Below are 16,058 nucleotides of genomic sequence, written 5' to 3' on the forward strand. Positions count from 1 at the left end.
GGCATACTTTTTTCCCCCAAGATGTCATCAGGTCTTGAGGAAAGGCTACAGCAAAACTTTCATTGATGTGTTCTTATGGATTTTCTGAGTGGCTTATTTTGCAGTCATTGTCTTAGGTGCAGGGTTCTTTCTGGAACTTGCTCAGGAAATTGAATAATTTGAGAGTAAGCAACATTCAAAGTCAAGCTGCTTAGTTGTTACATGGAGAGAAAACAGATGGTAGCCCTGCAAAGCCTGTAAACTAACAGATGGAAGCTGCCACACCCCCTGATTAATAGAATATTGCTGCTTTGGCTATACAAACATTTATTATGAAGAAAAGTATATTATTCAGCTTCTGAAAACTCAGAAAATTAGCTTTCTCTTCCTCCACTGTTGACCTTCATGAAACAAGGGCTTTTCATTCCTTATGTGTGCTCCCTCTTTGTTTTTTTCCAGATAATTGAAAGCAATCTTTACTACAGAACCTTACTTGTCTAACAGCATAAAGACTTAATTTGCATTATTACACTTCTCAAACTGAGGGTGTAGGAAATTATCAATCTGCCTACTGGACTTGACCTAGATTAAATGTTTCAACATTTTCTGATTATGTGTAGAAGTGAGCATCACACCATTGTGTGCACATTTTATTCAATAAAACCCATATATTCCCACGTGTTCTTTACTGCTTTGAGAGTTCCTCCAGCATGTTTCAGTTTTCTTGCTCTCTGTAGTGTCTGCGAGCCCCATTCTCTTGAATGTCTAGATGGCAAGTGTGATGACATTTTGTCTTAATTTTTGTAAATTCAGAGCAAATTTAAATGAGAGGAAGATGAGAGATGAACTCACTTTCTATTTCTGTAGTGGAGGAGAAGGAAATGCATTGTGCTAGTGGAGTTCTGCAATTCACAGAACTGTCACTGACAGGCGTAGCAAATTCCTTTTGTTTTGGACACAATTGTTTTGTGATAAACATATATCATATAAATCCTTATCAAAGACTTCAAGGTAAAGGGAGCAACTTGCTGGAGCAATTTGTCCTTGTTATCACAGACTTCCCTGTTGGGGACTGCTGCCCTCTAACCTGTCTCCTCCTTATGCGAAGGAATATTTAAAAGGGCAAACTCTCTTCTGAGAGGTTCTCAAAATGAGTTGTGTAGCATATATCTTAATGTTTCTGGTTGGCTGGTAGTGCTCTTTGGGAACTGTGCAGGCTGTATTCTCCCAGAACACAAGAAATTTCTTCCACCTGCCGCAGCCCCCTGTCAGTTATAGGAGAGCTATTGTTGGGAGGTCACCCCGCTGACCCCTGAGCACTGTGCTTTGTGCTGCACTGGGAGGTCACATAAGAGGTTTGGGAGAGCAGTGGTTCAGTAATTGTACAAATGTTGCGGTTGAAATGCCTGATTCCTGTCACCCTTTGCAGATACAGCGTGTCTGCAGCAGAGTACACTCATACCCTCACAGCAGAAAGATAAGAGAATGGTCGTTTACCTACAGTATCTTTTCATCTTTAAGGAACACTGTAGTTAGAGTAGCTCTTACCACTTACTCTCCATTTCTGCTTTTAGCTGTCCTTGCTACCACAGAGTTTAATTTAGTGATTTGAAGATTCCTGTTCACTCTGCTTTTAGTGTATCAGTTCTTAGACAAGGTAGGGCAGGGAGTTTGAATGGGCTTCCATTTATTTATGTAAATTTATTTTACATCTTCAAAGTGTAAACAACTATATTGCTGTTAAACTGCAATTCTTGAGATATTTCAGTTTGGAATGGGGAAGTAGCTGGAAGTTTAAAACAACTGAAGAGAGGAAAGCTTCAGGTAATTTTCTGTACTATTTATGAAATAATTGAAATCCTTGCATTGCAGGAAGCTCCTTCTGCTTGAGAAGCTCTGTTTATCCCAATACAAATATTAAATAATTTTTCATTCTGTGTTAGTGCCATTGTAGTAGAGAATGCTTCTTCCAAAAAGGCTGTAACACAGTGGACTGTAAAAAGTGCATTGTCAGTGGGGACTTTTGAGCCCTCACTTGAGTCACAAAGTCTTCCTTTGTGCAGTAGCAGTTCCTGAATGCCTGTGTAATGTATAATAATAATTGTGTATATTCAGTACACAGCATTTAAAAGATTGTCCCTGCAGATGGGACATAAAAAAAGACCCAGAGAAGTACAAGAGAACATAAAGAGGGAACAATTTTGCTTGTGGGATCCTGATAAAACCAGGGTCTCTATTTCATCTCTCCAGGTTTAAAGGAAAAGATAGAAACCAATAGTGTAGACAGCCAGGATGTGGTATAGAGATAGAAGCAATGTGTTGTGTCACTTAAATAAACTACTGACTTTGTCTTCTGATGAGGAATTGAAATATAACAAAAAATGCAGTAATCCAGGTATTTGTTAGAACCCAGTCAAGGGAAGCAGTTTGGAGTGTGGGTTTGTTTTAGTGTCTCGTGCAAGTGGGAGTACAGTATTTTACTGTATGTTTCCATTGCTACAGAGTCACTACATGGAGTCACCTGGGTTTGTTTATAGCTGTGTATGTGTATATGCCTTTGACTAAAGGTTGGTACTTGCCTTTGTTTATTACTTGAAAAAGTCTCCACTAATGGAGCATGTACTGTGCAATTCAGTGGTTTTAATAAATATCAAAAAAGATAAAGATATTGTCAATATTCAGAAAATAACTTCCATACTAAATATATAGAGAGATCAAATTAAAAATTTCATCTCTAGCTGTTTGAAGTAATTAGATTGAATTCTAATTCTTAAAAGCATTTGAGTTTTTTTAAAAGCATTGAAAGAAAGCCTAGGTATCTTTTATTACTCTAAGAAGTTTTTCACCCTCTACACAACACTGTAATATTGGTACATAAGTCAGACATTTGAGATGGGCAATCCAGTTCAAATATTTTTGTAGTCTGCCTTGGCCTATAACATCTGTGTAGCATTTTCCATGTGCAGGATTTCAAAGGGCTAGGCACAAGGTCATTTTGGTCCTCTAACTTTACTCTAGTAAATAAAAACAGTCTTTAAGCATTCTCTGCGTTGAAGTCTAAAATGTAGCAATAGACATTAAAATATTTTGTAAAGTTAAAAATCATAAAAATACAGTTATCACAGATAGGACTTAAAATACTTGTTCTTCTGCTTAACTAGTGAAATGTTGCACAGTAGTGTGATTTCTGAAATAGATGTTGATCTCTTTTGGTTTTTTTCTGGGAACCAGGAATCAGTAACATCTGCAACTGCATGTTGCTATCAGGCAATCTGCTTAACTTTCCTGTCCTGATCTCTACCAGCATCAGGAACATGAGTACCACTGCTGCTCAGTTTTTCTTTACCACATGTGTGTGCATGTGGAATCAACAGCTTTTTTTTTTTTTGACCTTTTTTTCGCCCCTTCTCTCTCTTCCCAACCCCCCCCCCCTCCCCCGACTGTGTCTGACTTGCCTGACAGGAAATTTTCTAATTGCCGGAACAGCTGGTCACAGCAAAAACACCAGGGTTGGTCTTCCCTGCTAGACTTGTGATCGCTCAGTCAGAAAATCTAAACATCATGGTTTCTTAGTCATGTTGAAGTTTCTGGCTCTACGTGGTCGTTCTATTCGGGTGAGCTTAGTTTCTTATTTAAGGGAATGAGGGGAAAAAGGGAAAGTTTTACTTTAATTAAACTTCTAATTTGGGAGCGATTTTAGTCTCTCCCTACTTAGGGATTGGTGTTGTTTGGATACAAAGCCTTTTGTATTTTCTTTAAAACAAAAAAAAGTCTGTGGTATGCTCATATTTTGTAGAAGTTTGTAAGGTACCTGCTGATAATTTAGCCTTATTGGGAAATTGTTACCTGTATGTAAATAATGTATAGGCTTATATTTCGGGGGCAGAGGGGAGTGAAGTATGAATTTAGCTGTATATTTCCTCACTGAGAGTCAAATTTTATTAAAAATTTCTGTATTTTTAATAATTAGTGGTTATTTTGATAGTTGCATTGTCATGCATTACTTTAAACTGTAAAATACGACTGTGTGGGGTGACAGTTAAAATAACTCAGGCTTATTAATATCTTAAATTTAGTTCTGAAATGGTATTAAGAACAGTGACACTGTTGCTTGCATAACAGTTAGTGTTATGGTTATTTCAACTTTTAAGTGTTAATTTAGTCATAGCAAATGTTGAATTTGTATAATTTGTCTTACTGGGCATATATTTAAACATCAAAAAGTTTGTTTTAAGTTGAGAAAAATTACTAGTGCAATACTGTATCATCCCAGGCACTGTTTCAGAACTATTTAACAATACATGTAAACATTCAACATGACAGAACATTTTATCGTTGAAAGTCAAATCACTTTTCATGTTTCTCCTCCTGTAAGTCTGCAAATACTTTGCAATGAGGGGGGGAAAAAATATAATCCTCACGACCTTCTTGTGTAATGTCTTAACATCTTAAGAGAAGGTCTATTAACTTGTAAAAGGGATGGTAATTTAACACCCATTAATCTGTCTGCTGATTTAAACTTTACAACGCATATTAGAAAATTAAATTGAATTTTCTTGCCACAACTGAAATGCTAGAACAAGACGTGTATGTAAAAAAAGGGAACATAGGCTGCATTATAATCAAGTTTTTTTAATGTAAACCTTATAAATATTTATCAACTCATAGTCCTGAATCATAGTTCTTTTCCACAGGCAACATGAAATGTATTCTTCAGAAACCTGATCAAAAAACAACATTGTTTTATCTACTTACAGCAGCTCGATTACATTGTCTTTAACATTCTATTGATTGTAAAAGGTTACATAGTGCAGACCAAAGTGAAGGTTTTCAGCCCATATAAATTTCAGAATATATTTGGGATATTATCTCACTAAAACAGGATTTCATAGAAAAGAGCTGAATATGCTCCTGAATTATTTTTCGTTTTAAATAATTTCTTTTTGTTTAACTTTGAATTAGTCTTTTAATTGCAATGGTCTGAAATGTTAGTGCTTACAAAGTAGGAACAAAACTTTTATCAAGAGTTACCGGGAAATGGAAGTTCCACCCAATGAGTATTTTTTTCCAATGCTGACAAGTGCACTTCAGTTCATGAGAAGTTTGTGGTGCTTGATCAAAAGAGAGCTGCATTGCAGAACTGCTTTTGGTGACCAACATGGAACTTCTAAAATGCTTACAGGAATTTCTCAGCTTACCTGCTAAACAACCTACTGCTCGTAGTTCCTTTGGGAAGGAAGGAGTAGCGTCCTGCTTCTGTCCTGGCCTTTGTATTTTCATTCTGAGGAAAGAAGGCATCTTCAGAATTACCTTCCCAGTCTGGTGAACTGTTTATCCAGAGGGCCTCACCTGTCCTTGGGCTTGTTGCTCTGGAACAGGACTCATTCTCCAAACTCCTATCTTGCTTCATCCTATAACACCAAAAGGATGGGAGGAGTTCTGTCTCGGTAACCAGGTCTGCAGTCTTCATTATGGGAGTGAGTTGGCTGTGTGGAACAAACACAGACACAGGCATCCTTCTAGATCTCAAAACTGTTGCAGTAGAAAGCCAGAAATCAAAAAGAGTAGAAAGTTAGAGAGTAAGAAATAAATACATAAATACAGCAATTTTTTTCCCTGAAACTAAATATTTGCAAATTTAATTTGCTTTTAGGAAATCCTGTAAAACAATAGTTGCTGTCTGCAACAAGTGATTTGATGTCAGTCAGAATTGTAACTTTTTCTGTCTTTTAAAAAGATGCAAATACATAAATTGTGGAAGCCTATATTTCTAACTTCAAATGTCCATGTTAATTAGGAGTTCTGCTCTACTGTTGCTTTTCTTTGGTAGTAGTGTAAAACAGACAGCATACACAGAATATCCTTAAGTCGGCTTGACTTAATTTTGTGCATGATAGTGCTTTGATTTTTGTTGTATTAGAATAATTGCTACTTCAAAAGCAGAATTTTTAATTTTTAGAACAATTGTTTGTGTATGAGCATACAAGTAATTGTTAGTTCTGTTAAGTGACTCAAATTGAATATTAGTCACAGATATAAGGAATGGATTTTATTCTATGAGTTAGCTCTCTAACATTGCTTGCTGAAGTAATGAGAGATTGTGAAGTGCTTATTGGACAGTGAATTTTATTTTTAAGGTAGTTTTTAATTTATAGATAGGAGTATAAAAAGCATAGAATGTATGAATGTATAGAATGTGCCTGAGATATTTAAAAATACCTAGACTAGTGCACTCCTCACATTTTTAACTCCCATTTTTACTTTTATGAAGATTTCTGTAAGCCCTAATATAAGAGGTAAAAGTAATTGGTTTTCAGTTTGTTGACTCTTTTTTACTTCAAAAAGCATAGCTCAAAAGGGTTTCATTTCTTCAGGTAATGCTGAAAATTCATCCTATGTTCATACCAAGCTGGGAAAGTAAAAATGCATCTAGGAAACTTCCTGACTCAAGGGAGGGGAGGAAAAGGAAATTATGTATATGAGTTGGGGAACTGTGCCAACATTGAGTCATCCTTTTAGAATCACTTGATATCCAATAAGCTGACTGTCCTTACAGGACATAACTGCTTTATGTGACTTCAGCACCAAGGTTTTAATATCATAGTCAATATTTCAGAAAAGGTTTATTTGATTATATTGATTCACATTATTATGCCTGTGACAGCCAGAAAAATATTTTGCCAAATACAGCAACGTCCAGTAGAGCTCTTATCAGTACATAAAGGCTAACAAAGTAGTAAAAGGAAACGTGCAACTGTGATTGGAGCAGTGTTAAGTGAATTGCTGGGGATTCCATTTTTCTGTTTTCAGCCTTATCTTCACTTGTACTGGGTGTTCATGTGCCTTAAGAGCATGCATTTGTCTAAAGGAAGTAAAACATTCCTGAAAAAGATACTGAGAGGGGTGAAAACAAAGCTGCTACTTCCGTAATGAAAATGGAAAAATCTATGTAGCTACATACCCAATACTAACAAATGAAAAATGATACAAGCACTGTCTTTGCTGCTGCTCAACTTTCATGTGAAAAATAAGATTGCAATTAGCTCTTTATTTATTGGATTGACTTTTTTGAAAATTGTATGGTCAACAGCATAAACTGATTTTAGGGCTGTGATCTTATCTTGAGAGGTGGGTAATGACTGAGGGGGGGTTTTCACCGATATGGGCAATATAGTTCTGACTTAGTTGTTGTGATTAAATCTATCAAAAAGATTTTTTTTTTTCTCTCATTGTGACTGTGTAGAAGTTGAAATTCCAGAACTGTGACCTTTTCTTATGATAATTCTGGCTGTTTCTCATGTGTAAATTATTCCTATACAAAATAAATATTTAAAAAAAATTAATATGTAATTTTAAGCAGAAACTATTAATGAAATAGTTCCCTGAAGAGTTTCTGATGGAATCCCACCAACAATTTTTAATATATTGCTAGTGTCCATTTAGAAAGGAATATTAAAACCACCAATATTGGCACAGTTAAGTGCTGAAGTGTGAATTAAAAAAAAAAGAATCTTGCACAATCTGTGGGAGTGATTTGACTCGGGCAGTGACTCTGGAAGGAGCGATGCCACTGCCTCAGGGCTGGTCCCTCAACAGCTGCGAGCACTGCAGGCAAGGCAGGACTCTCGTAACTGGGAGTGTGAGGCTGTTGCTTTGTGAGCAGCATCACTTAAGGGGCTGATGCAAGGGGCTTCCATAATAACGTGAAAAATCAAGTAGTAAAAAATGAAAAATGATTCAGAAAAGACCTTACAAAACCAGGAGCTAGAAAATGAGTTTATAGTAAAAAATCTGAACAAACTCTTAGGGGGTAAATTAAGTCATAACTGAGTCTGTAAGTAACTATATGTCAAAGATGGTTCTGGTTTGTACCTTCTTAACTCTGTTAAGAGCAGTACAGAATTAACAGGTAAAGATGAAACCTGGGTAATGCTGGAACCAGGATTATCAGTATTTAAGTTAATTTCTCCAACAATTACTTAAACTGGCTGAGCTACTATAAAAGGTTTTAATTATTCATTGAGATTAAAATTTATTATTAATCTGCTTATCTAACAATTACATCAAGTCAAAGTCTTAACCTCATTTTTACAGTTTTTGGTCAGCATGTCAACAATGTTTACTGTCCAGGAAGAACTGTTTTGAATACTGGACCCATCCAAGGACTTGTTGCATGTATCAGATTTCCCCACCTGGTTTTGCCAAACTCGAGTATGTATAGCCATCTCTGTCCTGGTCATCTGTGCCTCTTATTGGAAAATTGCAGTTTATTTAAAAGCCCTACCGAGAGTCAAGTTGCTTCTCAGTGCTATAAGCAAAGATATTATGTGTTTTTTCCTGTCCAGAAATTGTGTCGTAAAATTCAGAGGTTTTATTTAAAACGAGTGTGAGGGTTAATGTTTCATCCTTGTTCCTTTAATATGTCCTTTATTTCATAACTTCCATCTCTGTTAGATGTAACAGAGGTTGATGTGTGGCCTTTTTCCTTCTTTAACTGTGAAACCTTTTGTTCTGATGTTACAGATTTGGTAACATCCAATTTTGGTATTTCTTGCTATATTTCATAGAGCCAGCGAGTGTGCAGAGGGGAAGTTTTTTGATCAGTACTTAGTCATCTGCCAGCTGAAATTCACTGCACTTCTGAGGAGATTTTCACCTTCATCTGGATTGCGTTCTTTTTGTGGGAGAGTGACCGTGCAGCCTTGTTTTGCAGTCCCTTCTGTCCCTTTTAGGAACGGCACATGGGTGTTGTGTGGTATCTTCAGTATCCCTTTCCAAATGCGAAGGACTCAGGACAGTAATTCCTCACATCTCACACAATGAGGACTTCTGGGATTTTCTCAATCCATATATGAACTTTTTTATAAAGAGAAATTTCTCAGGAATCCGTTTCTGAATTTATTATAAGCTTCTTGATGTAAAATTCAGATATGGCAAAGGAGCCATTTATTTTGTTCAGCCTTTAGCTGCTTCAAAAAGCCTTAATCTATAGGTATTCACAGCATGTACTGCACATACTTATCTTGGTCTTGATATTATAAAAATTTACCTGCTATATTTTGGTATTCTCTGCATAGTTAACCAGAAAGATATTTTTTTAAAACCCACACTGTTATAATCAAATAAAGCCTTCCTGATCCTTTCCAACCCCAAATCTTGTTTTTCCTGCATATCTCTGTTAGAGATCTTACCCTGGGGTATCTTGCTTTTGGTTAACTTCCTGTTTCACCTGATTTCAGTTTAATTTCACTGAAGCTGACAGCAGAGGCTCTGCAGTCAGTCTTTCTGTTCAGGATGGGTCCAGTTTACTTTTAGAGTCACATTCCATTTAAACAGAATTCTTTGGATGTCTTATGCTGTAAATGTTTCCTTGTACTTTTTTTCTTATGTTTCCAGTTCTCTGTCACTTTATGTTGTTACACCCGTTAAATGTCATCTGTGTGTGGGACAATTTAAATATACCATTCCATTATAATTATTATTGCAATGAAACTACTTTTTTTTTTTTAGATGGCTACTGTTTTTTCCCTTTGGAGTAATCTGTGCATGTCATAATTTTAACTTATACTTTCAGTATACTGAAGAGTATACACTCAAATCTTTGTCATTCATCATCATGAGTGATGAACTAACTATTCTTTTAATAACTGTTATCTAAAGTAGGCTATCATAAAGATTTGTGTTTTTTAAATATTACTACTCATTTCCCAAATCTTCGTTCGCAAAGCCCAGCCATGACTCATAGTCACATAATTTTGAATATCTAGAAAAGGAGAAATCTATCTTCAGGGAATACCTTTCCCAAGTAAGCATTCCATGTGTGACATACCAGTTTGTTCTTTGATGTCCTGTTTAAGTTAATTCACATCTAATTCTTACACATCTTTAAGGGTAAAGTCACTTTCTTGCTGAAAGTGACTCCCATTTCCCATTTCTGTCCCTGTGAATTGGAATTTCTTTGTCAAGCACTTGTCATGGTGCATGTTTGCACTTGACTTATATCTTTATTCAAGAAGCTGAGACTGAGAATTTTAGGTGCAGTGAGACTCCTGTGGTGTTTATATGTGCTAATATTCCTTATTCTGAATGGCCTTCCTCTTCCTGCTACATGTAAGAGCACAGATCTGATCCTGTGCAGTCTGTTTAGATGATTCAGAGCTATTTCCTTGTGTATTATTTTGCCAATATCAGACATACATTTAAAGATTTTTTTTAAATTATTTTAATCTTTAGTTGGTTGTTTCTCTATCCTTTCTATATAAAATTTGTAGACTAAAGATACTTCCATTTTTCGAGGTGCTATTTAAATTCTAATGAGTGCTTATTGTGTTTTCTCAATTTATCAGATTTAGGTTGTGTCATAAGAGCATGTCTCATGGCACTCACAATACTTGGGTTTTTTAAGTGCATGTCTGGCAACTCTCACAAAGTGTCTACAAATGGTTTAAGCTCAGACTCCAGAATTCTCTTACAGCCCCTACTGTCACATTGTCTTCAGGATTTGGAAGTTAGAGATAAAAGGGTTGTGTAGTCTTTTTGCTGCTGTATTCATGCTTATTAAAAAAATCCATCTGGCATATCTAGGAGTAATAAAAACAGGTGGAAATTACAAACTTGTGAGAACAATACCAGTGGTATTGTGGGTGATACTGGTAGCTCTCCTAGTTATCAGTTCAGAGCCCAGTTTACTAATCCTAGACCAGCTTTTCAGTTGTCCCTGGAACATAGTGCTCAGGAAAAGGTCTGCAGATGACACACTGCTTGTTCTACACAGATGAGTTTATGCCACCCAGCTCTGCATGGGCCACTTGTTTACACAGAACAGTTTTAAGATTACTGAAAATCCGGAAATCTGAGGGGTGAATTGCAGAAGAGTTTATGTATAGATAAACACACGCTTTTCTCTTGCTTTTTCTAGGCTTTTTCATTACTAATGAGAAATACTTACCTAGTAAGGCTCTTCTGCTTCTACTTCCTTTAGGGGTTGAAGTCCAGTTTCCTTTTAACATGTTATCTAATAGTTGTTCCTGTAATAAGATCTCAGAAACAAATACAAGTATTTTATGTTGCAGCAGAGTTAGTTTAGCCTTGAATTTAAAAGTGAAGATAAAAATAATTCACATATATTCAATTACTAGAAGCAAACTGAGTGTTTAATGTTCATTAAGTACCTAAAATATTGATTTATTTTTTTTTCCCCCAGCAACATGATTAGGCTATTATTTTTATAGCCTAATAATGGTTAAATATTTTTTCACTGCTTACCTTGAAGGTGTCTGTCCTTTCTTTCGCTGACAAGCATGTTTCCTATTCCAATTTGCATGGTGCTGCGATCTCTCTTTTTTGTTTTTGTTTTTTTTTAAGCTTTTCTCTTTCAGATTTGATTTGTCTGTGGAATATAGTCCATTCAGTGTTCTTTCCTATGTTTTTTTGCTTTCCTGTACATAGACATACGTTGTGAGGTGCATTACTAAGAGGTTACTTATACTGAGATACTGCCCAGAACGGTTCTGACATGCAGACTACATCAGTACAGGAAATTATTTTGGAATGGTGGTGTTTTAAATTCGCACTCAAACTTGTTTATCACTCACTTCCCTTCAAGGCCAATGTTGATTTAACACTATTACATTGTTGAGGAAACTGAGGGTTATGTTACCTTCTGTTTGTTTCCTTGCATTCTATATTTAGTTTCACTATAATGGTAGCCAGTAGCAACCACTTTAAGTTGACTAACATGGCTTGTTGTTTTTCTTTAAACGGCTTTCTGTGACCCTTTTACTTTCTTGTGTGAAGAAGGCCTTGAGAGAGCTGTGTGTCTAGAAGAGGAAATTATGTCTTGAGACTTTCAATTAGACATTGTGGCAGTGTAATGTTTGATAAGAGGGAACTTTACAACCTTATAAATAACAGAAATAAAATGTAGGCAGTAGAGTACAGTTGTAACTGGAAGGAAGATCCCACCATTGCAAAGGACAGATCACTGGTGAGTGAATGTCTGTACACATCTGAAAGTTGTCAGGGAATGAAAGAAAGGAGAGGAGAACCCAAGTATTTCAGCACCTTATATGTCATCTCATTTATTTTGAATTCGTCACATGGGACAAATGTTTTTACTGTTTATCAGGGAATGATCAGAGATGGACCCTAAGCCAAATTCGGTACCAGACAGAATGGCTGGCTTCTCTTCCAGCTTCCTGTAAGATGCCATCTATCATCTGATGTAATTAGTGCAGTTGGTTGAGAAATAGAGATCTCTTTCTACAATGTGTAAGACTTGCATTCTAATTCAGGTAGATAGTGGGTACAGCGAGGGTTGATTACTTCTGCATATAATTTGTGTTCTATAAAAGGCTTAGCTTTTGTATTTTTAACTGCATTTGCAAAACACTGTTTAGTTTAAAATAACATACATTCAGCAGTTATGTCAGAAAAGGAAACTGCAAATTTGTGGGCAACTATTCATCATAAATCTTCCTCCCAAACATGTTTTATGGACAAGCTACTAAAGTAGGATATTGTTTGAGTTCCTTTTTGTTTAAAACAGAGTTGGTTTAGGTCTGCCTTTTATGGACTGAGGAGTATCTGAACCCTGAGAAACTGCAAAGGCTGAGAATATTCTCTTAGTATCAGGAATGTGAAGTGGTGGTTTGGGGTTTGTTTTGTTTTTTAGAGGGTGCCCAAAATAACCACTGGAAAGTTGGTTGCATAATATTGCATCGTATTCAAAAATAATAATTTTGTTTGTGTATGGAGAGGAAGTTAATATATTTTCTTTTTCATTTCTTATTCTTGTTGAGTTTTGTAATGCTTTAAAGCAATATAAAATCATAGAATGGTTTGGGTTGGAAGGGACCTTAGAGATCATATAGTGTCAATCTCCCTGCCATGGAGGACCAGGCACTTCCAGTAGATCAGGTTGCTCAAAGCCCCATCCAGCCTGGTCCTGAACACCTCCAGGGATGGAGCATCCACAACTTCCCAGGGCAATCTGTTCCAGTGCCTTACCACCCTCACAGCAAAGAATTTCTTCCTAATATCTGACCTAAATTTTCCCTCTTTCACTTTGTACACATTACTCCTTGTCCTGTCACTACAGTTCCTGATGAAGAGCCCCTCTCTGGCTTCCCTGTAGGCCCCCTTCAGATACTGGAAGGTTGCTGTGAGGTCTCCACACAGCCTTCTCTTCTCCAGCATGAACAGCCCCAACTTTCTTAGCCTGTCTTTGTAGGGGAGGTGCTCCAGTCCTCTTATCAACTTCATGGCCTTCCTCTGGACTTGTTCCCACAGTTCCGTGTTCTTATGTCCACCTTGCTTTGCCTCCCTGAAGGAAGTAGATAACAGAAAGATTTGAGGAAGTTGTTTCACATGTTTTTTACTTTCCCAAGATTCCCAGGGAGCAAATAGATAAAACAGTAAAGCAGAAGTGGATCAAAGTATCTGAAGTAATATATTCTTGGCAGTTTGTTTCGCTGTGCTATTCTATTCCTCCCTTGGGATTCTGTTAGATTGCAGTGGGTGGTTTCAGTAGTATGTAATCCAACTGATCACATACTAATTTAAAAGATAAAACTGCAAATGTTCACCAGCAAATTATTCCTTTGACAAGTAAAAGGAAACAATGTTTCTTTCAGACTCTGTAAAGATTCAACCTTGAGTCAACGATGGTAGCATTTTCTCCTGAAAGGAAAAAGAAGTTTAGGTTTATTAGATGGAGTACTCAGCATGCCTGTGTGCACACACATGCAAAATTTTGGTTGTCTTACAATGGAAACTGGCACCTAAACTTACTGGTCATCTTGGATTTGTCTTGTGTGCTAAAACTAAGTGCTTCACATTACAATATCTTTTTTCATTTCTTGATTTTAAAAGTTGCCAGGATGTTCTGTGCCTTATTCCAAATCATGTGCTGGATTTTTTATATATGTACACACTCTCACACATACATGCTCAGGGTTTCCTATGTACTGCTTGTTTACAGCTTTGGCTGTAATCTTTTGAAAAAGAATTGTCAGTCTGGGAGAAGGATGTGTTGGAACATGCTGACATAGATGGACAGTTGCTCTACATTTATACACAGTGTTGAAATGACCAGATGCAAAAGGATACTTTCAGCATTAATTCATGCACATAAATTTTGCAGAATACTTGAAAAACTTATAAATCAGTGCTTCAGAAACACAGCTTTACAACTCTGCCTCTACTAACCCATCACTGTGACTAATCAGTGCACATTTTGGTGCATACAGATGAAGCGAAAGTCTGGAGCAAGGAAGACATACCCTTGGAAGCAAATCATAGAATATCCTGAGGTGGAAGGGACCCATCAGGATGATTTAAGTCCAACTCATGGTCCTGCACAGGACAACCCCAAGATCCCACCATGTGCCTGAGAGCATTGTCCAAATGCTTCCTGAACTCTGTCAGACTTGGTGCCATGACCACTTTGCAGGGAACCCTGTTCCAGTGCCCTCTGGGTGAAGTGCCCTCTTCCACCCTCTGAGTGAAGAACCTTTTCCTAATATCCAACCTAAACCTCCCGTGATACAGCTTCAGGCCGTTCCCTCGGGTCCTGTCGCTAACCAGGTTAGGGAATACTTTAACAAACTGGGTGTACACAAGTCTGTGGGCCCTGACAGGATGCACGAGTGCTGAGGGACCTGGCAGCTGCCACTGCATGGCCACTCTTGATTATTTTCTAATTATCATCATGACTGGAAGACATGACTGAGGACTGAAGGAAAGCAAATGTCAGCTCCTCTCCTCAAAAAGGACAAGAAGGAGGATGCAGGGAACTACAGGCTGGTCAGCCACACCTTAATCCCCAGCAAGGTCATGGAAAAGCTTATCCTAGAAACCATTAGCCTGTACATGAAGGACAAAAAGATAGCTGAGGTCATTCAACATGGATTCACAATGGTGAAATCATGTTCAACGAGCCTGAAGGGAGGGACTGAGGCAATGGGCAAAAACAGAAGCATGGGAGGTTCAGTCTGAACATCAGGAAACACTTTTTCACTCTGAAAATGACTGAGTGCCAGCACAGGCTGTCCAGGAAGGTTGTTACCATCCTTGGAGGTATTCAGAAGGTGCCTGAATCAGGTCCTGACAACTGGCTCTCGGTGGCCCTGCTTGAGCAGGGGGGTTTAGATAAGGTGATCTCTAGAGGTCCCTTTTAATGCCAGCCAACCTGCAATTCTGTGAAATAGGTCTAAGAGTTTCTCCTTATACAGAGGAAAAGTGTTCTCAGATTTATTTTATTTACTGTAACCTATAGAAGAAATAGAGAATGCACAAGAAGTTGACATTGTAGTCATAGTATATCACTTTCTGTACGTCCACTTACAGTGCTTTGCATTATGTGTGTTAATGCCTAGATAGATCTACAGATGACAGTAACAAGTGTGCTTACTTTACTTATTTTCGAACAGTTGCTGATAAGTTCTGAAGTTCTTTTCCTGTGTGGTAAGGAGCGTCACTTTTCAGGGGATTTTCAAATTCAGTGCAGAAAACACTGAGTTAAGTGCAGAACACAAAAAGACTAGAAGCTTCACTGCTGCTTAGAGCTTTCTGGTGACCAGTTTCTCACAGAAGGGGAAACGCTGCAGACTGGACAGCTTTTACAAGATAGGATCTTCTTGCGAAGAAAGGCAGTTAGATTCTTTTCCACAATAGAATTTTCTCAGTGGAAGGTGGAGAATTTATTGCTGCTGAAGTGGGAGTGGAGGCTGTGCTGCTTTACGTGGAAATGTCTTGAGTCTTGCACTGTCTTATAAAGGTGTGTCACTGCAGCAGTGGTCCTCATTTAAGTGTTAAAAAGGAGGGCTTTCCAAAGATATCCAATCCATTGATGCATTTTAGGTGTGCTTTAAGAGGTTTAAATTCTTAAGAAGATTGGTTTCCATTAATGGTTGTAAATCTGGAACAGAGATATGAACCAAATAATATGGACCTAACCAAAAAAGCATGGGAATTGCTGACTTGTTTTGTCTACTCTCTTATTGTTTGGAGACTGATACATCCCTGAAAGTTTAAGCCATGTTGTTACTGAACTAATGCTGCTTGTGTGCTCTATTTAT

At 37.3% G+C, this 16,058-nt stretch overlaps 1 protein-coding gene across 1 annotated transcript in view; it reads left to right on the forward strand.

The window, feature by feature from the left end:
- The window catches only part of RPS6KA3 (ribosomal protein S6 kinase A3), a 76,805-nt gene that overhangs the window by 18,667 nt on the left and 42,080 nt on the right, over positions 1-16,058 (forward strand). The window lies entirely within an intron of this gene.

This window comes from Manacus candei, unplaced genomic scaffold, assembly GCF_025592945.1.
Source record: "Manacus candei isolate 608988 ecotype Guabito, Panama unplaced genomic scaffold, ASM2559294v1 h1tg000041l, whole genome shotgun sequence".
Taxonomy (NCBI): domain Eukaryota; kingdom Metazoa; phylum Chordata; class Aves; order Passeriformes; family Pipridae; genus Manacus; species Manacus candei.